The sequence below is a fragment of the Heterodontus francisci genome, chromosome 29 (assembly GCF_036365525.1).
Source record: "Heterodontus francisci isolate sHetFra1 chromosome 29, sHetFra1.hap1, whole genome shotgun sequence".
Taxonomy (NCBI): domain Eukaryota; kingdom Metazoa; phylum Chordata; class Chondrichthyes; order Heterodontiformes; family Heterodontidae; genus Heterodontus; species Heterodontus francisci.
Window position 1 is genome coordinate 53,265,492 of NC_090399.1, and position 23,929 is coordinate 53,289,420.

Below are 23,929 nucleotides of genomic sequence, written 5' to 3' on the forward strand. Positions count from 1 at the left end.
GAAGATATGGACATAGTTGGTATTTTTTTGTCTAAGTCCTTGATTTCCATCGGCTTTTCCAGTTCTTAACTTTTGGCTGAATTATTTTCTTCTGGCAAGCAATCTTTTTGTGAAAGATTAATCCTATAGTACAGATGATTTTACACTGGGGGGCAGTTTGGAGTTAAAACAAACATGCAACACCCAAAGAGAAATGGACAGAACAAACATCTGAAAGGATAATTCTATCATCATAGAATGATGTAGCACAGAAGGAGGCCCTTCAGCCCATCATACCTGTGCTGGCTCTTTGAAAGAGCTATTTCATTAGTCCCACTCCCTGCGCTTTGCCCCTGACCCTGAAAATATTCACTCTTCAAGTGTTTATCCAACTCCCTTTTGAAAGTCCTGGATGATGGAGAGGGGAAATAACAGCTCAGACCTCTTAGACACAAAGAAATAATGGCGAAAATCCAAAATGAAACAATGTAAATTCACAACAGGCCTGTCAGGACCTAAAAATAGAAACAGTAGGATTAAATTATCATTTTTGACTCGGGGATCTGAATCTGAAATGTTAAACTGTATTTTCTCTTTTCAAATGCTGACTGGCCTGATGTGTGCTTGTGTCCTTTTCTATTTTTATCTGTTTATTTTAGAATTAGAGTGTCGCTGTTATATATCAATATCAAAATGATATCAGTAACTAACTTCAGAAACAAGTACTAACTGTAACAGGTTTCTAATGCTGTAATATAGGGAGGTTAAACATTACATCAACATTTGTACTAGGTTATTTCTATAGTTATCTTGTATCATTTCATTGTTTCACATATTTTTGATAAATAATGAAATAGCAGATTACAAATGATGTTGCTTTGTTCAATTATTGGACAACATGTGATTCCTGGTAATGTTATCCTGTTTGTTGAATTTTAAAATCATTGCGTAAAACAATCCTGTCTTAAGAATTTATTCTGAAATTCTTATTGTAATAGTTTGTCATTTTAATCCCACAATAAAATGCTTAAATTCTGAAAAAAAAGCAATTTATTTGAATGTTCTATAAGGTTGCAATAATTGCTTCTACTCGCCAATAGTTAAGTGTAGTTTATCAAGTAATTTGCTTTGAAACCGTATAAATATTAATCAGTTATCACCTGCTTGTCAATAAAACAAATTATTTAATCCATCTTGGTTTCATTATTAATAACAATCAAATACCTGGACAAAGCTGTGAGAGTCAGTAACTGGAGGATCAGTGTCTAACCTTCCCGAGTAATATGTGTAGAGTGTCAGTGACTGGAGGTTCAGTGTCTAACCTTCCCGAGTAATATGTGTAGAGAGTCAGTGACTGGAGGATCAGTGTCTAACCTTCCCGAGTAATATGTGTAGAGTGTCAGTGACTGGAGGTTCAGTGTCTAACCTTCCCGAGTAATGTGTGTTGAGAGTCAGTGACTGGAGGATCAGTGTCTAACCTTCCCGAGTAATATGTGTAGAGAGTCAGTGACTGGAGGATCAGTGTCTAACCTTCCAAAGTAATATGTGTAGAGAGTCAGTGACTGGAGGATCAGTGTCTAACCTTCCCGAGTAATATGTGTAGAGAGTCAGTGACTGGAGGATCAGTGTCTAACCTTCCCGAGTAATATGTGTAGAGAGTCAGTGACTGGAGGATCAGTGTCTAACCTTCCCGAGTAATATGTGTAGAGAGTCAGTGACTGGAGGATCAGTGTCTAACCTTCCCGAGTAATATGTGTAGAGAGTCAGTGACTGGAGGATCAGTGTCTAACCTTCCCGAGTAATATGTGTGGAGAGTCAGTGACTGGAGGATCAGTGTCTAACCTTCCCGAGTAATATGTGTAGAGAGTCAGTGACTGGAGGATCAGTGTCTAACCTTCCCGAGTATTATGTGTCGAGAGTCAGTGACTGGAGGATCAGTGTCTAACCTTCCCGAGTATTATGTGTCGAGAGTCAGTGACTGGAGGATCAGTGTCTAACCTTCCCGAGTAATATGTGTGGAGAGTCAGTGACTGGAGGATCAGTGTCTAACCTTCCCGAGTAATATGTGTAGAGATTCAGTGACTGGAGGTTCAGTGTCTAACCTTCCCGAGTAATATGTGTAGAGATTCAATGACTGGAGGATCAGTGTCTAACCTTCCCGAGTAATATGTGTAGAGAGTCAGTGACTGGAGAATCAGTGTCTAACCTTCCAAAGTAATTTGTGTCGAGAGTCAGTGACTGGAGGATCAGTGTCTAACCTTCCCGAGTAATATGTGTAGAGAGTCAGTGACTGGAGGTTCAGTGTCTAACCTTCCCGAGTAATATGTGTGGAGAGTCAGTGACTGGAGGTTCAGTGTCTAACCTTCCCGAGTAATATGTGTAGAGAGTCAGTGACTGGAGGATCAGTGTCTAACCTTCCCAAGTAATATGTGTAGAGAGTCAGTGACTGGAGGATCAGTGTCTAACCTGCCCGAGTAATATGTGTAGAGAGTCAGTGACTGGAGGTTCAGTGTCTAACCTTCCCGAGTAATATGTGTAGAGAGTCAGTGACTGGAGGTTCAGTGTCTAACCTTCCCGAGTAATATGTGTAGAGAGTCAGTGACTGGAGGTTCAGTGTCTAACCTTCCCGAGTAATATGTGTAGAGAGTAAGTGACTGGAGGTTCAGTGTCTAACCTTCCCGAGTAATATGTGTAGAGAGTCAGTGACTGGAGGATCAGTGTCTCACCTTCCTGAGTAATATGTGCAGAGAGTCAGTGACTGGAGGATCAGTGTCTAACCTTCCTGAGTAATATGTGTGGAGAGTCAGTGACTGGAGGTTCAGTGTCTAACCTTCCCGAGTAATATGTGTAGAGAGTCAGTGACTGGAGGTTCAGTGTCTCACCTTCCCGAGTAATATGTGTAGAGAGTCAGTGACTGGAGGATCAGTGTCTCACCTTCCTGAGTAATATCTAATATTATTTTAGTATTCAGTGCCTGATATGTTTTTACTGTGATATTTACCTTCTGTAAAGATCACTCTATTAGTGACATCTACTCCCCGTCCCCCTCCTCCCCACCAATCCCGACAAGCTGGATTGCGACTGTATATCCATAATATCTGGTAATGTAGCCTGGCCCAGATACTGATTCTATCTTCAATGTGGTGTAGGAACACCTGGATTTGAAAAGTACTGGAATCTACCTCCTCCCAGACAGCAGTTTGGACTATAATCTATGAAGCAGGTTTATGAAGAACAACAATTTACATTTCTGATTTTCTTCCAGCAAACAATTCACATATTTCCCTTATTACTTTATAAAAGGAATTTGATTAATATGAAAATTGCTGGACAAGTTCAAGAAATATCAATAAGGGAAGATGAAGGATGTTGATTGTCGAGGACAGTGACAGATAAAGGCAGTAGAAAGTTAGGGCTGGATTTTAAAGGCTCTCCACACTGGGGAACGATGGCGGGGGGGGAAAGAAAATATCAACGGACGGGTCCCGTCACCACCACCGACCCTGACGCCCACAGGCCCCGTCCCAATCTTAGTGGCTGTGGTCAGGCCTCGTGGTAGCCGCCCCGTCGCTCGGCGATGGCACCTGCATTATAACATGCTACAGGCAACTTAACTTTAATTAATATTCAGTCCGTAGCAATTCTGCCAGCCAGTTGGGATCTTCATTCCCACGGCAGGCAATGCCATGCTTTCAAATCCCTGTTCAGGGAAATGAGGTACAACTCCTGTGTGGAGGGGGTGGATTGGGCACTGGGGGTTAAAGCGCTTTGGATTGGTTGGGGAGGGGTGGTGATGGGAAGGGGTGAAGGACAAAGGTTCCGAACTTGGTGGGAGGAAGGTTAAGTTTTCACTGTAGGTATTCCGGAGGGGGGGGTGGGGTGGCGGGGGAAGGGCAGGAATCATGTGTGATGTCACGGGGGGGGTAGGTAGGTGGGAGAGGGCATGGAAAGCTTCATTTATTCATCTTTCTAAACATTAAAGTTACTGCTCCTTTAAAATTTAAGTGGTCATCGAGGGCTTTAAACCCTTTAAAAATAGTACTGGCATCTGCGCGTTGGCACCAGATGCCGCTGTTGAGGATGGCTCACCCAGATCTCCACGTTAATGGGATGGGGATGGGGGGAGGGGGCGGCCGCCCCAGCCATGCTGATGAGCCACAGTGTTTGAAATCACGGTGGCACCATGACGTGGGCCCCATGTATGCGGCCCGCAAATTTTTCCACCCGCCACCGATTTTGGCAGCGGGCTTTTAAAATGCAGCCCTTAGAGTCCTGCACCGTTTTTCTTCCTTAGCTCTATCCAAATTGATTCAGTCCTTGACCCCTCTGAGACATCCTTTCTCTCCAGCACTCAACGCTCTCCTTAATCAATAGTGCCACCCCTCCCCCTTTTTTCCCTTTCCTATATTTCCTAACCACCTTGTATGCAGGAATATTTAACACCCTTCTTTGAGCCAGGTCTTTGTTATAGCCACAACATCATATTTCCACATGGCAATCACAGAATCACAGAATAATACAGTGCAGAAGAGGCCCTTCGGCCCATCGAGTCTGCACCGATGCATTAAAGACACCTGACCTGTCTACCTAATCCCATTTGCCAGCACTTGGCCCATAGCCTTGAATGTTATGACGTGCCAAGTGCTCATCCTGGTACTTTTTAAAGGATGCGAGGCAACCTGCCTCTACCACCCTCCCAGGCAGGGCATTCCAGACCATCACCACCCTCTGGGTAAAAAAGTTCTTCCCCAAATCCCCCTTAAACCTCCTGCCCCTCACCTTAAACTTGTGTCCCCTCGTAACTGACCCTTCAACTAAGGGGAACAGCTGCTCCCTATCCACCCTAGCTGGTCTATTGTGACCATGAAACCATTGTTGATTGTTGTAAAAACCCATCTGGTTCACTAATGTCCTTTAGGGAAGGAAATCTGCTGTCCTTACCGGGTCTTGCCGACATGTGACTCCAGACCCACAGCAATGTGGTTGACTCTTACATGCCCTCTGAAATGGCCACTCAGTTCTAGGGCAATTAGGGATGGGCAATAAATGTTGGCATAGCCAGCGACACTCATATCCCATGAATGAATTTTTAAAAAACCCTGTCCATGCCCCTCATAATCTTGTACACCTCGATCAGTTCACTCCTTAGTCTTCTCTGCTCCAGCGAAAACAACCCAAGCCTTTCCAACCTCTCTTCCTAGCTTAAATGTTCCATCCCAGGCACCATCCTGGTGAATCGCCTCTGCACCCCCTCCAGTGCAATCACATTCTTCCTATAATGTGGTGACCAGAATTGCACACAGTACCCCTGCTGTGGCCTTACCAAAGTTCTATACAGCTCCAACATGACCTCCCTGCTTTTTTAATCAATGCCTTGATTGATAAAGTGTCCCATATGCCTTTTTCACCACCCTATTAACCTGCCCTTCTGCCTTCAGAGATCTATGGACAAACACACCAAGGTCCCTTTGTTCCTCAGAACTTCCCAGTGTCAGGCCATTCATTGAATATCTCCGTGTCACATTACTCCTTCCAAAGCATATCACCTCACACTTTTCAGGGTTAAATTCCATCTGCCACTTTTCAGCCCATTTGACCATCCCATCTATATCTTCCTGTAACCCAAGACACTCCACCTCACTGTTAACCACTCGACCAATCTTTGTGTCATCCACGAACTTACTGATCCTACCTCCCACATAGTCATCTATGTCGTTTATATAAATGACAAACAATAGGGGACCCAGCACAGATCCCTGGACACTGGCTTCCAGTCACTAAAACAGCTGTCTGTCATCACTCTGTCTCCTACAGCTAAGCCAATTTTGAATCCACCTTATCAAGTTACCCTGTATCCCATGTGCATTTGCCTTCTTGATAAGTCTCCCATGTAGGACCTTGCTGAAATCCATGTTACCAACATTAACTGCACTACCCTCATCTACACACCTGGTCCACATGCTCAAAAAATTCAATCAAATTTGTTAGGCATGACCTCCCTCTGACAAAGCCGTGCTGACTATTCCTAATCAAATTTTGCCTCTCCAAGTTGAGATAGATTCTCTCCTTCAGAATTTTCTCCAATAGTTTCCCTGCCACTGACATGAGACTCACTGGTCTGTAGTTCCCTGGCTTATCTCTACAACCTTTCTTAAACAGTGGGACCACGTTAGCTGTTCTCCAGTCCTCTGGCACCTCCCCCGTGGCCAGAGAGGAATTAAAAATTTGGGTCAGAGCCCCTGCAATCTCAATCATCTCCCACAGCATCCTGGGACACAAATTGCCCAGACCTGGAGATTTGTCCACTTTTAAGCCTTCCAAAACCTCCAATACCTTGTCACTCTCTATGACAATTTGCTCAAGAACTTCACAGTCTGAGTTCCATATCTACATCCTCATTCTCTTGGGTGAAGACAGATGTGAAGTATTCATTCAACACCCTACCAATGTCCTCTGGCTCCATCCACAGATTTCCCCCTTGGTCCCTAATGGGTCCTACTCTTTCCCTGGTTATCCTCTTCCCATTGATATACTTATAGAATATCTTGGGGTTTTCCCCACTTTTACCAGCCAGAGCTTTCTCATATCCCCACTTTGCTCTCCTAATTGCTTTCTTAAGCTCCATCCTACACTTTCTGTACTCCACTAATGCTTCAATTGATTTGCTCTCCTTGTATTTGCTAAAAGTCTCTCTTTTCCTTCTCATCGTACCCGGAATGTTTCTGGTCATCCATGGTTCTCTGGGCTTATTGCCCCTAGCTATTACCCAAGAGGGAACATGTTGGGCTTGTACCCTCCCCGTTTCCTTTTTAAATGCCCCCCACTGCTCTTCTGTAGATTTCCCAACAAGTAACTCTTTCCAGTCTACCTTGGCCAGATCCTGCTTTATTTTACTAAAATTTGCTCTCCCCCAATCCAAAACATTTTTTTGCAACTTGTCTATTTCTTTCTCCACAACAAGCTTAAATTGTACCATGTTGTGGTCGCTTTCACCAGAATGCGCCCCCGCCAACACATCAACCACCTGTCCGGCTTCATTCCCCAGAATTAGGTCCAGCACTGCACCCTCCCTTGTTGGACCAGTGACACTTGGAGTTTGCGTACTGGGGATCTACACACAGCTTGATGCAGCCGCACACGAAGGTGGTCATCAGGATGAGGGCCACGTTGGGTACATTTTTCCCGCCCTTGTCCAGAGATTTGAACATCGTGTCCCTCCGGACCTGGTCCATTTTAGATCCCCAGACGAAGCGGAAAATGGCTCGGGTGACTGCCAAGGCGCAGGAGTGGGGTAAGGGCCAGACCTGCGCCACGTAGAGCAACAACATGAGCGCCTCGCACCTGATGACCAGGTTCTTACCCACAATGGAGAGAGATCGCTGCCCCCACATGCCCAACTTTTGTCGTACCTTGGCTACTCGCTCCTCCCATGTTTTGGTACACGCCCCGGCCCTTCCGAACCATATCCCCAGCACCTTCAGGTAATCTGACCTGACGGTGAAGGGGACAAAGGATCGGTCAGCCCAGTTGCCAAAGAACATGGCCTCGCTCTTGCCGTGGTTAACTTTGGCTCCCGAGGCCAGTTCGAACTGGTCGCAGATGCTCATCAGTCTGTGCACGGATCCGAGCAGAAAACGGCGACGTCATCCATGTACAGGGAGGTTTTGACCTGAGTGCCTCCGCTGCCTGGGATTGTCACCCCTCTTATGCTCGCATCCTTCCTAATAGACTCAGCAAAGGGTTCAATACAGCAAACAAACAAGACCGGGGACATAGGACAGCCCTGTCTGACTCCAGATTTGATCGGGAAACTTTCAGATTCCCACCCGTTGATTGAGACTGCGCTACTGATGTTTGTGTAGAGCAATTGGATCCAATTGCAGATTCCCTCCCCAAACCCCATTTTGGAAAGCACGTCCATCATGTAGGTGTGCGATATCCTGTCAAAAGCCTTCTCCTGGTCCAGGCTGATGAGGCAGGTGTCCACCCTCCTGTCCCGTACGTAGGCGATCGTATCCCTGAGTAGCGCGAGACTATCAGAGATCTTCATGCCGGGTACAGTACAGGTCTGATCGGGGTGAATCACCAACTCCAGAGCAGACTTGACTCGACTGGCTATGACTTTGGACAGAATCTTGTAATCAACGTTAAGCAGTGAGATGGGCCGCCAATTTCTGATTTCTGCCCTCTCCCCCTTCTGCTTGTAAATGAGGGTGATGATGCCTTTTCTCATGGATTCTGACATGCTGCCGGCCAGGAGCATACTCTCGTATACTTCCAGCAGGTCCGGGCCGACCCAGTCCCACAGGGCCGAGTACAACTCGACCGGTAAGCCGTCGCTCCCGGGAGTTTTACTCGTCTCGAAAGACTCGACGGCCTTTGTCAGCTCGTCCAGAGTTAGCGGCTTGTCCAGTCCCTCCCTCCTGCTGTCATCTAAGACCTCTCTGATAGATGACAGGAAGGACTGGGAGGCTCTGCTGTCTGTGGGCTTCGCGTCATACAGCTCAGCATAAAAGGATTTGCTGATCCTTAGTATGTCGGACTGCGAAGACGTTACCGAGCCATCTTCTTCCTTCAGGCTGCTGATAACAGAGCTCTCTCTCTGTACCTTTTGGAAGAAGTAACGCGAGCACGTCTCATCCTGCTCGATGGAGCGGACTCTGGACCGGAAGATGATCTTGGAGGCCTCCTTGGCAAAGAGCGAGGCCTGCTGGCTCTTCACCTCTTGGAGATCCTCCTTGACCTCGACCCCCATTGACTGCAACCGGAGTAGATTTTGCATAATTTTCTGGAGTCGGGACACTTCCCTCTGTCTCTCTCTCGCCTTCTGAACACCTTTGTGGATGAAGAACCTCTTGATGTTCTCCTTAATCGCTTCCCACCAGTGAACTGGAGACTCAAAAAGGGGTTTCACGGTCCTCCAACCATTGTAATCCCTTTTGAGTTCCTCAACGTTCTCTGGGGTCAGCAGTGTCGCATTGAGCTTCCACGTCCCTCCAGAGCGGGAAAAATGTACCCAACGTGGCCCTCATCCTGATGACCACCTTCGTGTGCGGCTGCATCAAGCTGTGTGTAGATCCCCAGTACGCAAACTCCAAGTGTCACTACGTGCTGAGGTTCTATCTGTCCCCGGTGTTGCGAAGGATGGGCCTGGTCACATTGCCGCGGAACGCTCCGTGCAGTTGGGCGGTGCCGTACCACCTATCCTTCGTGGAGCAGTTTCTGCGGGAAAACACCTTTGACCACCGGTCCATCAGGCAGTGGTCTGCACGGAATGTTCTCAAGGCCCTACGGGAAAAGGAAACGGTGGATCCTGTCGGATGGTTCCCCGAGCAGACCACCAAAGTCATTTGGCGGAATGCCTCATCACCAGAACTTTCAAACAAGCACCAAGACGTAGCTTGGCTGGTGGTGAGAAGGGCCCTCCCGTCAGATCCTTCATGCACACCCGAAGTCTCGCCCCCTCCGCACAGTGCCCCCGCGTTGGCTGTGGTGGGGAAGAGACGGTCGCCCACCTCCTCCTGGAATGTGCCTTTGCAAAGCAGGTGTGGAAAGAAATGCAGTGGTTTTTGTCAAGGTTCATCCCAAGCAGCTCTGTAACACAGGAGTCTGTGCTCTGCAGGCTGTTCCCAGGACGCACTACGAGACAAACATCAACTGCTGCTGGAGGACTATCAATTCGGTGAAAGACGCCCTTTGGTCTGCCCGAAACTTGCTGGTCTTCCAGTGCAAAGAGTTGTCCACCACCGAATGTTGCAGACTGGCACATTCCAAGGTCCAGGACTACGTGCTGAGGGACGCACTAAAGCTTGGGGCAGCCACAGCAAAGCCTCAATGGGGAAAGACCACAGTGTAAGGTTCCCCCACCAAGCTGAACTGAGGGGCTGGATCCATGGGAAACCCCTCGAACTGTATCGTTAATATTCTCAATTGCTGTAAATGTAAAACTGTAATTGACATGACAATTGTGAAACGGAAGGGTTGGGAAGAAACCCATGACCGTATTGAAGGAAACTGATTTCCCTTGCAATGTTTGTATTTTTTGGTGCTGTTTGGAAACTGTTTGGCAATGTAATTTTTACAGATTTTTATGAATAAAGTATATTTTGGAAATTAAAAAAAAAAAAATCCTCTACATATTGAGCTAAAAAGTTCTCCTGTATACATTTTAAGAATTCCACTTCATCTAAGCCCTTAACACGATGACTATCCCAATTAATGTTGGGAAAGTTGAAATCACCTAATATAATTATCCCATTATTATTTTTACACACTTCTGCAAATTGCGCACATATTTGCTCCTCAATTTCCCGCTGACTATCTGGGGGTCTATAATAAACACCTAGCAATGTGGTTGTCCCTTTTCTATTCCTAAATTCTACCCATAAAGCTTCATTTGATGCCCCCTCCAAGATATCATCTCTCCTTACTGCAGTAACTGACTCCTTAACTAATATTGCAATGCCCCCTCCTCTTTTACCCCCTCCTCTGTCTCGCCTGAAGATTCTATATCCCGGGATATTGAGCTGCCAATTCTGCCCCTCCCTCAACCATGTCTCCGTGATGGCTACTATATCACAATTCCACGTGTCAATCCTTGCCCTTAACTCATCCGTTTTACCTGTAATGCTCCTGGCATTAAAGTAGAGGCCATCCATCCTGGTCTTACTCCCTTGAAACTTACTTCTGCTGTATTCCCTCTGACTTGTTCGCTTTCCTGTGTTTCGCTGTGTCCCTATTCTGCTAGGAGTTTGCATCCCCTCCCCCTGCCAAATTAGTTTAAACTCCTCCCAACAGCACTAACAAATCCACCAGCAAGGATGTTAGTCCCCCTCTGGTTCAGATGTAGACCGTCCCGCTTGTACAGGTCCCACCTTCCCCAGAAACAGTCCCAATGGTCCAGGAATCTAAAACCCTCCCTCCTGCACCAACTCTTAAGCCACGCGTTCATCTGTGCTATTCTCCTATTTCTATACTCGCTAGCACGTGGCACTGGGAGTATTCCAGAGATTACAACCTGAGAGGTCCTGCTTTTTAGTCTGCTGTCTAACTCCCTGAATTCTTGATGCAAGACCTCATCCCTCTTTCTACCTATGTCATTGGTACCAACATGTACCATGACCTCTGCCTTATCACCCTCCCCCTTCAGGATGCCCTGCAGCCGTTCAGTGACATCCCAGACCCTGGCACCAGGGAGGCAACACACCATCCTGGTGTCACGTTGACGGCCACAGTAGCACCTATCTGTTCCCCTGACTATAAAATCCCCTATTACTATTGCTCTTCCTCTTTCCTCCTTCCTGTGTAGACAGGCTGCTTGTGGTGCCAGAAGCTTGGCTCTGTCCGCATTCCCTGGAGGAACCAGCCTCATCAGCCTCCAAAATGGAATACTGATTTGCAAGTGGGACCCCAGGGGACTCCTGAACTACCTGCCTGATTCTCTTGGACTGCCTGGTGGTCACCTATTCCCTTCCCTCAAGTCTCTTCAGCTGCGGTGTGACCACCTCTCTATACGTGCTATCCACGATGATCTCAGACTCACGGATGCTCCACAGTGTTTCCAGACGCTGTTCCAGCTCTGAAACCCGAGCTTCCAGGAGCTGCAGCTGGACACACTTCCTGCACACTTGATGGTCCTGGGGACTGGAAATGTTCCCTGATTACCACATGCAGCCAAGAGGAGCAAACCACGGCTTTAAGCTCTCCTGCTATGACTAAACCCTTTAAATTTAAAACTTTAGAAGACTGTTATAATAAAAAAATCAATCAACTAAGCCTTGCTAAAACAATGACTTACAATTCAACCCAGTTTGAAAAATACCCACCAGGACTTACTTGCCAGTCAGCTGTGCTCTGTGGAAAATCTCAGCTCCCCTCACGCTCTGAGGACAGGTCGGAAATGAAAGGAGCTCCTCGCTCCCTCAGTCACAAAACTCACACTTTAGCACTCTAATGCAACCCAAGTCAGCACTCCAGTGCAAAAAATCTGTGCCTGTACCTCACCAGTCTGATTAACCACACTCTGTGCATTCACAGACATGCACATTAACCCTGATACAGACGTTATTACTTTCTCTGTTACTCCGACCACACCTCATAACATACTATTCCCTACTCTCATGCTATCTATCTCCCCCAGTATTCTGTACATCTTGGTATTCCTTTTTGATATTTGCTCCTGGTTCCCACACTCTGACAAGTTACCTGTTTTGCTTCCCTCCAATCTGAGCTCCCTTTCATGTTCACATTGCCCTGAAAATTTAGTTTAAAGTCAGAAACAGGGGAATTTATTATGGGGAACAAAGAAATGGCAGACCAACTAAATACATACTTTGGTTCTGTCTTCACAAAGGAGGACACAAATATCATACCAGAAATGTTGGGGAACACGGGACTTAGTGAGGGAGAGGAACTGAAGGAAATCAGTATTAGTAGAAAAATGGTGTTGAGGAAATTGGTGGGATTGAAGACCAATAAATCCCCAGGGCCTGATAATCTACATCCCAGAGTACTTAAGGAAGTGGCCCTAGAAATAGTGGATGCATTGGTGGTCATCTTCCAAGATTCTATAGACTCTGGAACAGTTCATACAGATTGGAGGGTAGCTAATGTAACCCCACTATTTAAAAAGGGAGGTAGAGAGAAAGCAGGGAATTATAGACCAGTCAGCCTGACGTCGGGAGTGGGGAAAATTCTAGAGTCCATTATCAAAGATTTTATAGCAGAGCACTTGGAGAACAGTGGTAGAATCGGACAGAGTCAGCATGGATTTACGAAAGGGAAATCATGCTTGACAAATCTACTAGAATTCTTCGAGGATGTAACTAGTAGAGTTGATGAGGGGGAGCCAGTGGATGTGGTTTATTTGGACTTTCAGAAGGCTTTTGACAAAGTCCCACATAAGAGATTAGCATGTCAAATTAAAGCGCATGGGATTGGGGGTAATGTATTGCGATGGATAGAAAATTGGTTGGCAGACAGGAAACAAAGAGTAGGGATAAATAGGTCTTTTTCTGAATGGCAGGCAGTGACCAGTGGGGTACCGCAGGGATTGGTGCTAGGACCCTAGCTATTTACAATATATATTAATGATTTAGATGAGGAAACTAAATATAATATCTCTAAATTTGCAGATGACACCAAACTGGGTGGGAGGGTGAGTTGTGAGGAGGATGCAGAGAGGCTTCAGGGTGATTTGGACAAGTTGAGTGAATGGGCAAATGCAGTATAATGTGGATAAATGTGAGGTTATCCACTTTGGTAGCAAAAACAGGAAGGCAGATTATTATCTGAATGGCTATAACCTGAGAGAGGGGAATATGCAGCAAGACCTGGGTGTTCTTGTAAACCAGTCACTGAACGTAAGCATGCAGGTCCAACAGGCAGTAAAAAAGGCAAATAGTATGTTGGCCTTCATAGTGAGAGGCCTCGAGTAAAAGGAGCAGGGATGTCTTGCTGCAATTATACAGGACCTTGGTAAGGCCACACCTGGAATATTGTGTGCAGTTTTGGTCTCGTTATCTGAGGAAGGATGTTCTTGCTATAGAGGGAGTGCAGCGAAGGTTTACCAGACTGATTTCTGGGATGACAAGACTATGAAGAGAGATTGAGTCAGTTAGTATTATATTCGCTGGAGTTCAGAAGAGCGAGAAGGGATCTCATAAAAACCTATAAACTCCTAACAGGACTTGACAGGGTAGATGCAGGAAGGATGTTCCCGATGGTGGGGGAGTCCAGAACCAGGGGTCATAGTCTAAGGATATGGGGTAAACCTTTCAGGACTGAGATGAAGTGAAATTTCTTCACCCAGAGAGTGGTGAACCTGTGGAATTTGCTACCACAGAAAGCAGTTGAGGTCAAAACATTGTATGTTTTCAAGAAGGAGTTAGATATAGCTCTTGGGTTTAAAGGGATCAAAGGGTATGGGGTCAAAGCAGGAACAGGTTACTGAGTTGGATGATCAGCCATGATCATAATGAATGGTGGAGCAGGCTCGAAGGGCCGAATGGTCTACTCCTGCTCTTATTTTCTTTGTTTCTAGATCCCCACTAAGAGCGCTAACAAATCTCCCTGCTAGGATGTTGGTTCCGGTCCTGTTAAGGTGTAGCCTGTCCACCTTGTACAGGTCCCATCTGCCCCAGAACCTGTTCCAATGCCTCAGAAATCTGATGCCTCCCTCCTACACCAGTTCTCCAAACACATGTTCAAACACTCAATCCTCCTATTCCTATGCTCACTTGAATATGGGACTGGGAGGAATCCTGAGATTATTGCTTTTGAGGTCTTGCTTTCTAATTTTCTTCCTCGCTCCCTAAAATCTGCTTTCAGGACCTCATCCCCCTTCTTACCTATATCATTGTTACCAATATGGACCACGACCTCTGGCTGTTCACTGCCCCCCCCCCACCCCTCCCCCGAGAATAATGTTCTGCAGCCGCTCCGTGACATCCTTGATCCTGGCACCAGGGAGACAACACACCATCCTGGAGTCATGTTTACTGCCGCAGAAACGCCTGTCTGTTCCTCTAACTAATGAATCCCCTATCACTACTGCTCTTCCACTCCTCTTCCTCCCCTCATGTGCAGCTGAGCCACCTGTGGTGCCACAAACTTGGCTGTGACTACACTCCTTTGAGGTACCATCACCCTCACCAGTATCCAAAATGAAAAACCGATTAGCGAGTGAGATCATATCAGGGGACTCCTGCACTACCTGCCTGGTTCTCTTAGACTGCCTGGTGGTCCCCCATTCCCTATCTGCCTGCATGCTCCTAACCTGCTGTGTAACCACCTCCCTAAGTGTGCTATCCACATAGTTCTCCGCCTCACAGATGCACAACAGTGACTCCAGCTGCCGCTCAAGTTCTGAAACCCAGAGCTCAAGCTTGTGTAGCCAATGACACTTCCTGCAGACATTTTTGTCTCGGACGCATGGAGCGTCCATGACTTCCCGTATGCCCCAGGCTGTACATTCCACTCGGTCAAGCTGCCCTGCCATAGCTTAACTTTACAAACTATTTATTTTAAGTAGAATAGCTTACGAGTTGTTCAGCAAACAGCTCCTCCCACTGCACCAAAGCTAGAACCGAATACTGGAGGGTTAAAAAGTAGAAAACAGGAGCACCTCCTCCCACCTTCACCGAACTCGCCATTCACCAAACTCGTTACTCCACACCCTGCTTTATCTGGAGGGTAACTCCCAGTTAAATGCTAACTGTAGACCAGATTTTTGTAAAGGTAACACTTAAAATCCCCACTCACCAAACTCAAATCTCCACACTCTGCTTGCAATCTGCACACAAGAGTGACCTAGTGAGGCAAGGAAGTGTTTTCTAAAATGGAAAAATTACAAGCATTGGTGGAGTTCCCTAACCCGAAGACTGAACGAGAAATTATGAGGTTTTGGGGCATGTGTGGTTTCGACTGAAACTTTTTACCAAATTTCAGTACCTCAGCTGCTCCAATAACTGATTTGCTGCAGAAAAAAGAAAACCACATTAGTTGATTAGGGGACTGCCAGGCATCTTTTGAAAAGCTGTAGGCCATTTTGACTAATGAACCAGTGTTTAACCTTCCAAATTTTACTAAACCCTTCAAGATAGCGATTGATGGTAGTGACCTGAGGGCCGGTGCAGTCCTGCTACAAGATGATGAATCAGGCAAAACCAGTGGAATATTTTTCCAAAAAATTGAATCACACCAAAAACAATATATTCCACCGTGGAATAATAATTGTTAGGTCCATTATTGGCTGTTAAACATTTTGAAGTATGTGTCTGCTATGACCAGAGAAACATTGTTAGATGCTGACCATAAATCATTAACCTTTGTGGAAAAATTTAAAACCCAGAATGCCAGAATATTCCAATGGAGTTTACTGTTACAGCTTTATCATTTAAAGATTGTCCATATTTTGGGAAAAAAGTCATGTTATCGGAAATGCTTTGTTGCAAATTTAGCTTTGTTGAGATATATGAGTAAATGTGGTACAAAGCAAAATTGTGCTAACTCCATGTAGAGTGAATGGCGGGGGGGGGGGGGGGGCGGTGCATGAGTGTGAGAATGTGCTTAAAATGTGCTCAACAAATGTCATTCAAAAATGGCATTTCATTTTACCATTTTTTGTGCTAAAAGTTGGGATTCTATAGTTTTAAAAATTGAAAAGGATTTCAGTGGACATTGAGACATCTGTATATAACTGAATTTAATGGATGTTTTGAAATCAAGTTCAACAAAAGTTGAACTGGTAAATATGGACTGGAAAGCAGGTAATTTCCAGGAAAACAGAAGGGGGATGACCTCAGAGCTACCCTTTGAGTGACAGAGAATTTATGACTTGGCATGTGACTTGTTTATGGAAGGTTTTGGTTTCATTTTTGAACTTCAAAAGCCAGTGGGTTTGGATGAAAGCAGACAATTGGAATTTGATTTTGACCTGCCTGGAGATCAGAAGAACCAGAAAAGTATTACTTCTCAGCAAAGAATCCTTGTTTTTGAAAAGCAAAAGCTTGTATGAAGTGGTACTGTTGCCTCTAACTAAGAAGAGGGGATCTATACGGGGATGTATAACCTCATAGTCCAGAAGAAGGGCGAATCGGTAATAGATTACACGGAATGAAAATGGGACACATATGTCCGGTATAGTGGCCGCCCCAACCCAGAGCAGGATGATGGGGTATTTGTGAAAATGTTAAAGGAAGGGTTTGGCCTGGAACACAAAAGGTCCTGAGAATGGGCCAGACTGTGGGAGAAAATTATCGAGACATGATGCAATGGGCTACAGGACTGGACCAGCATCAAGGAAACAAGATGGGGGGGGGAATAGCGGCTGTAAGCACCCAGGAGTGCTATAATTGTGGCAAGCAGGGACACATGGCAAAAGATTGTCGGGCCCCGAAATAGGGACCAGATAACAATCAATGCACTAATTGCAGAAAGCCCAGTCACAGCTGGAACAACTACTGGGCACTAGGTGGAGGAAAGGAGGGACAAAGGACCTAAACAAAGGCAGACCTCGAGTGGCAGGCCAGGGCAACAGTTTCTGACAGCCGAGGAGGCCCAAGGATTGTTCTGGGAGTTAGCAGAAAACAACGCATAGGGAATATCGGCCCTAGGATCAACCAGGACCATAGACCCCTTGTATGTTTGTCGAGGCGCTGTTAGGGAGCCGGCAGTGCAGTATGTTGATAGACACTAGGGCGTCTATTTCTATTACAGACCTGGATTTGTCGGTAACATCACAGGCAGTGACTTTATCTGGGATGTGGGAAAACGAGAATCAGGGCAAAGCGGAGTGAAACAATTCCTCTAGAAGTTGGCGGTTTAATGATCCCCATCCAGATATGGATATGTAAGACAACAGAAGGAAGTATCCTGGGGACAGATCTTTTAACAGTACTGGGGGTTTTGATTAGCCCAGGTGATCACAAGATACTAATACGGGACCCGCTCAAGGGGAATCGAACCCCTATGACTGCTTGCAATGTGGCTGCAGTGACCCAGGTCAACCTGGACCGATGGGGCCACCATGGTCACTGGTTGGGGTGGGGGAGGTGGTGCGCTGTGTTGACAAGTCACCAGAGTTTGGGTACAGCACAGACAAGATTGTGGAAGGGTCAATATGGCACTCGTCCATGTAATGGGACAAGAGCATTCCCCAAGGAAACAGTACCCCATTAAACGGGAAACACAGGAAGCAGTGTGGGAAATAATACAAAGCCTGGAATGTGGAGGAATAGTGAGAAGGAGGGTAATGGTCGAGGGTTGTTTTTGCGAGTGGAAGCCTGTGACCAGTGGTGTACCACAGGGATCGGTGCTGGGACCCTTGCTGATTGTAGTGTACATTAATGCTTTAGATGTGAATATAGGAGGTATGATCAGTAAGTTCGTGGATGACACAAAAATAGGTGGTGTTGTAAATAGTGAAGAGGAAAGCCTAAGATTACAGGACGATATAAATGGGCTGGTAAGATGGGCAGAGCAGTGGCAAATGGAATTTAAACCTGAGAAGTGTGAGGTGATGCATTTTGGGAGGACTAACAAGGCAAGGGAATATACAATGGATGGTAGGACCCTAGACAGTCAGAGGGACCTTGGTGTACTTGTCCTTTGATCACTGAAGGCAACAGCACAGGTAGATAAGGTGGTTAGGAAGGCATATGGGATACTTGCCTTTATTAGACGAGGCATAGAATATAAGAGCAGGGAGGTTTTGATGGAGCTGTATAAAACACTAATTAGGCCACAGCTGGAGTACTGTGTGCAGTCCTGGGCACCACACTATAGGAAGGATGTGATTGCACTGGAGAGGGTGCAGAGGAGATTCACCAGGATGTTGCCCGAGGCTGGAGCGTTTCAGCTATGAAAGGCTAGGGTTGTTTTCCTTGGAGCAGAGAAGGCTGAGGGGGGACATGATTGAGGTAGACAAAATTATGAGGGGCATTGATAGATTAGATAGGAAGAAACATTTTCCCTTAGTGGAGGGGTCAATAACCAGGGGGCATAGATTTAAAGTAAGGGGCAGGATATTTAGAGGGGATTTGAGGAAAAAAATTTCACCCAGAGGGGGGTTGGAATCTGGAACGCACTGTCTGAAGAGGTGGTAGAGGCAGGAACCCTCACAACATTTAAGAAGTATTTAGATCAGCACTTGAAACGTCATAGCGTACAAGGCTACGGGCCAAGTGCTGGAAAATGGGTTTAGAATAGTTTGGTGGTTGATGGCCGGCATAGACACGATGGGCCGAAGGGCCTGTTTCTGTACTTTATGACTCTTTGACTCTATGACTAAGACCCCGCCTCCTACCACAACAGCGTTAACCAGCCTACTAAGCAAAACACCGACACCGGGGCCGCAATCAGTGAATCCTCCTTGCTCAGCTGTAAGCCCTGGACCAGAGAATGGACTAGTGTTAACAAAAATGAGTAAAATCTTGTATGATGATGTACACCATGTGCTGATACCTGTCATCAGAAACATTTCTGACATTAAATTGCCCCAGTGGTGCCCGGTGGAGAGCTGAGCACTGTATGAGGCTTTGGTAAAACAAGTAATAACACAGGCGTCTTGGTTTAGTGCTGGGGGACGGCCAAGGGCTCCACCCTGTGCTCAGGAAAAGTACTGGCAAATGATGCTGCCGTCTAATTTAACATGGGAACCTCTGTTGTAAATCCGATCGACCTGGCCTCGGTGGGCCAAAAGGTCCGGACATTAAGCGTGCAACTTAAGAAAATGCTTAGACAGGGACAAAGGATCTAGAGCGGACAGCTCAGTGTGGATCAAACCCTGACACGGACAGTTCAGGATTTGGTTGCAGTACTTGAGAGTCACGCATGGACCATTAATGAACTAATTATTGAAGGGTGTAACATCTCAGAGGACGTGACTAGGAACGATGTCTGCAGTACTTATTCATCTTGGATGCTTGAGCAGACACAGAAAAATCTGAGACAGCTCCATGAGGGTGAAGTTCCCCTGTGGATATCAAATCCACACTTGTCCAACTTGTCCCCATACCAGAACCAAAACTTGACTGGTTGCCAGCTCAGAGGTTTAACACGTGTGTATAAAACTGATGTCAATAATAGCCTATTAATCGGTGTGGTCTTGGAAATCCCAGTTATACCAGAATCAACACCCAGGAAGATATTATATAAAGTGGAGAATATTATGTGAGGTATCAGAACATACTACCAAATGCTGTAGCGTTAGAGGGGGAAATGATAAGTACTACTTTATATAGATGGAGTGTGGGAGCCTCTGCCGTCGTGTGTCCACATCCAATATATACAACTGAAGAGGCAAAATGTGGATTTAACACAATGGTCAATTGTACAATGGAAGCTATATGGTCAGTAATGGAATAAACACACATTGCCTATGTGGGAAAAGGGAGATATTATCTGACCACGTCACGACGAGAGTATCAGTACAGACACAACTGGTCCTGTCCTATAAGGAACCACACAGTGTATCTACACCCACAGGTACCGGCGAGGGTGGGAAAGGTAGAACTGGTGGAGATATATAAAGACAAACGGTTAACTTGCAGGTTACCGAGAGCATAAAAAGAAAACCTCACAGTACTTGAGGCAGTTCTCATTTTATCCCACCGCTGCCCGAACACCTCATGGTTATCCAGGAGGAGACACAGCGGGTACATAGGGTGTATTACACATTACAACAACAAACTGAGGCATTGGAAGAGGAAGTCAAACAGACAGATGATTCTACGTGATGGGAAGATCTGTGGAACTGGTGCTTGAGCGTACAGATCCACCCATGGATAAGAATCATCTCCCATATCTTGGACATTGTTCAAGTGGTATTGGTCTTATATCTGACATGCCTAATGTACAGGGCCAGAAGAACTCACAAGGAAAGGCATCAGTCGGGGGACATGAGAACGTGGGGGCCAGTGAGGTTGTTTGTGAGCCGTTACAGCATGACTGACCCATACAGACAGTGTAGTCAATGGACTTTGCAAACCTAAACTCAATACCTGGCCAGTATCAATGAGTCGTGGAGAGCAATGAGAATCGAGCACATCACTGTTTAGGTTTATTAGCCATCTTGGGTGAGGCCAAGGGCCAAAAGTGGAGACTGAAGGCATTAAGAAGACACTGTCCTTTTGGTTTGCTTTTTGAATCTCTGCTGCCCTGCTCTCTCTCTCTCTCTCTCTCCGGCCTCTGTCTCTGTCCTTTTGGTGTGCTTTTTAAATCTCTGCTCCCCTGCTCTCTCTCTCTCTCTCTTTCCGGCCTCCGACTCTGTCCTTTTGGTGTGCTTTTTAAATCACTGCTCCCCTGCTCGCTCTCTCTTTCCGGCCTCCGATTCTGTCCTTTTGGTGTGCTTTTTAAATCTCTGCTCCCCTGCTCTCTCTCTCTTTCCGGCCTCCGACTCTGTCCTTTTGGTGTGCTTTTTAAATCTCTGCTCCCCTGCTCACGCTCTCTCTCTCTCCGACCTCTGTCTCTGTCCTTTTGGTGTGCTTTTTGAATCTCTGCTTCCCTGCTCTCTCTCTCTCTCTCTCTCTGGCCACTGTCTCTGTCCGACTGGTGTGCTTTTAAAATCTCTGCTCCCCTGCTCTCTCTCTCTCTCTCTCTCTGGCCTCTGACTCTGTCCTTTCGGTGTGCTTTTTAAATCTCTGCTCCCCTGCTCTCTCTCTCTCTCTCTCCGGCCTCTGTCTCTGTCCTTTTGGTGTGCTTTTTGAATCTCTGCTCCCCTGCTCTCTCTCTCTCTCTCCGGCCACTGATTCCATCCTTTTGGTGTGCTTTTTAAATCTCTGCTCCCCTGCTCTCTCTCTCTCTCTCCGGCCTCTGTCTCTGTCCTTTTGGTGTGCTTTTTGAATCTCTGCTCCCCTGCTCTCTCTCTCTCTCTCCGGCCACTGATTCCATCCTTTTGGTGTGCATTTTAAATCTCTGCTTCCCTGCTCTCTCTATCTCTCTGGCCTCTGGCCTCTGTCACTGTCCTTTTGGTGTGCATTTTAAAATCTCTGCTCCCCTGCTCTCTCTCTCTCTCTCTCTCTCTGGCCTCTGACTCTGTCCTTTTGGTGTGCTTTTTAAATCTCTGCTCCCCTGCTCTCTCTCTCTCTCTCTCCGGCCTCTGTCTCTGTCCTTTTGGTGTGCTTTTTAAATATCTGCTCCCCTGCTCTCTCTCTCTCCGGCCACTGACTCCATCCTTTTGGTGTGCTTTTTGAATCTCTGCTCCCTTGCTCTCTCTCTCTCTCTCCGGCCACTGATTCCATCCTTTTGGAGTGCTTTTTAAATCTCTGCTCCCCTGCTCTCTCTCTCTCTCTCCGGCCTCTGTCTCTGTCCTTTTGGTGTGCATTTTAAATCTCTGCTTCCCTGCTCTCTCTCTCACTCTGGCCTCTGTCACTGTCCTTTTGGTGTGCTTTTTAAATCTCTGCTCCCCTGCTCTCTCTCTCCGGCCACTGACTCCATCCTTTTGGTGTGCTTTTTAAATCTCTGCTCCCCTGCTCTCTCTCTCTCTCTCCGCCTCTGTCTCTGTCCTTTTATTGTGCTTTTTGAATCTCTGCTCCCCTGCTCTCTCTCTCTCTCTCTCTCGCTCTCTCTCTGTCTCTGTCCTTTTGGTGTGCTTTTTAAATCTCTGCTTCCCTGCTCTCTCTCTCTCTCCGCCTCTGTCTCTGTCCTTTTGGTGTGCTTTTCAAATCTCTGCTCCCCTGCTCTCTCTCTCTCTCTCCGCCTCTGTCTCTGTCCTTTTGGTGTGCTTTTTAAATCTCTGCTCCCCTGCTCTCTCTCTCTCTCTCCGCCTGTCTCTGTCCTTTTGGTGTGCTTTTTAAATCTCTGCTCCCCTGCTCTCTCTCTCTCTCTCCGCCTCTGTCTCTGTCCTTTTGGTGTGCTTTTTAAATCTCTGCTTCCCTGCTCTGTCTCTCTCTCCGGCCTCTGTCACTGTCCTTTTGGTGTTCTTTTTAAATCTCTGCTCCTCTGCGCCTCTGTCTCTGTCCTTTTGGTGTGCTTTTTAAATCTCTGCTCCCCTGCTCTGTCTCTCTCTCCGGCCTCTGTCTCTGTCCTTTTGGTGTGCTTTTTAAATCTCTGCTCCCCTGCTCTGTCTCTCTCTCCGGCCTCTGTCTCTGTCCTTTTGGTGTGCTTTTTAAATCTCTGCTCCCCTGCTCTCTCTCTCTCTCTCTCTCTCTCTCCGCCACTGTCTCTGTCCTTTTGGTGTGCTTTTGCAATCTCTGCTCCCCTGCTCTGTCTCTCTCTCCGGCCTCTGTCTGTCCTTTTGGTGTGCTTTTTAAATCTCTGCTCCCCTGCTCTCTCTCTCTCTCTCTCTCCGGCCTCTGTCTCTGTCCTTTTGGTGTGCTTTTTAAATCTCTGCTCCCCTGCTCTCGCTCTCTCTCTCTCCGACCTCTGTCTCTGTCCTTTTAGTGTGCTTTTTGAATCTCTGCTTCCCTGCTCTCTCTCTCTCTCTCTCTCTGGCCACTGTCTCTGTCCGACTGGTGTGCTTTTAAAATCTCTGCTCCCCTGCTCTCTCTCTCGCTCTCTCTCTGGCCTCTGACTCTGTCCTTTTGGTGTGCTTTTTCAATCTCTGCTTCCCTGCTCTCTCTCTCTCTCTCTCCGGCCTCTGTCTCTGTCCTTTTGGTGTGCTTTTTAAATCTCTGCTCCCCTGCTCTCTCTCTCTCCGGCCACTGACTCCATCCTTTTGGTGTGCTTTTTGAATCTCTGCTCCCCTGCTCTCTCTCGCTCTCTCCGGCCACTGATTCCATCCTTTTGGTGTGCTTTTTAAATCTCTGCTCCCCTGCTCTCTCTCTCTCTCTCCGGCCTCTGTCTCTGTCCATTTGGTGTGCTTTTTAAATCTCTGCTTCCCTGCTCTCTCTCTCTCTCACTCTCTGGCCTCTGTCACTGTCCTTTTGCTGTGCTTTTTAAATCTCTGCTCCACTGCTCTCTCTCTCTCTCTCTGGCCTCTGTCTCTGCCCTTTTGGTGTGCTTTTTAAATCTCTGCTCCCCTGCTCTCTCTCTCCGGCCACTGACTCCATCCTTTTGGTGTGCTTTTTAAATCTCTGCTCCCCTGCTCTCTCTCTCTCTCTCCGCCTCTGTCTGTGTCCTTTTATTGTGCTTTTTGAATCTCTGCTCCCCTGCTCTCTCTCTCTCTCTGTCTCGCTCTCTCTCTGTCTCTGTCCTTTTGGTGTGCTTTTTGAATCTCTGCTTCCCTGCTCTCTCTCTCTCTCTGGCCACTGTCTCTGTCCGACTGGTGTGCTTTTAAAATCTCTGCTCCCCTGCTCTCTCTCTCTCTCTCTCTCTGGCCTCTGACTCTGCCCTTTTGGTGTGCTTTTTAAATCTCTGCTCCCCTGCTCTCTCTCTCTCTCTCTCCGGCCTCTGTCTCTGTCCTTTTGGTGTGCTTTTTGAATCTCTGCTCCCCTGCTCTCTCTCTCTCTCTCCGGCCACTGATTCCATCCTTTTGGTGTGCTTTTTAAATCTCTGCTCCCCTGCTCTCTCT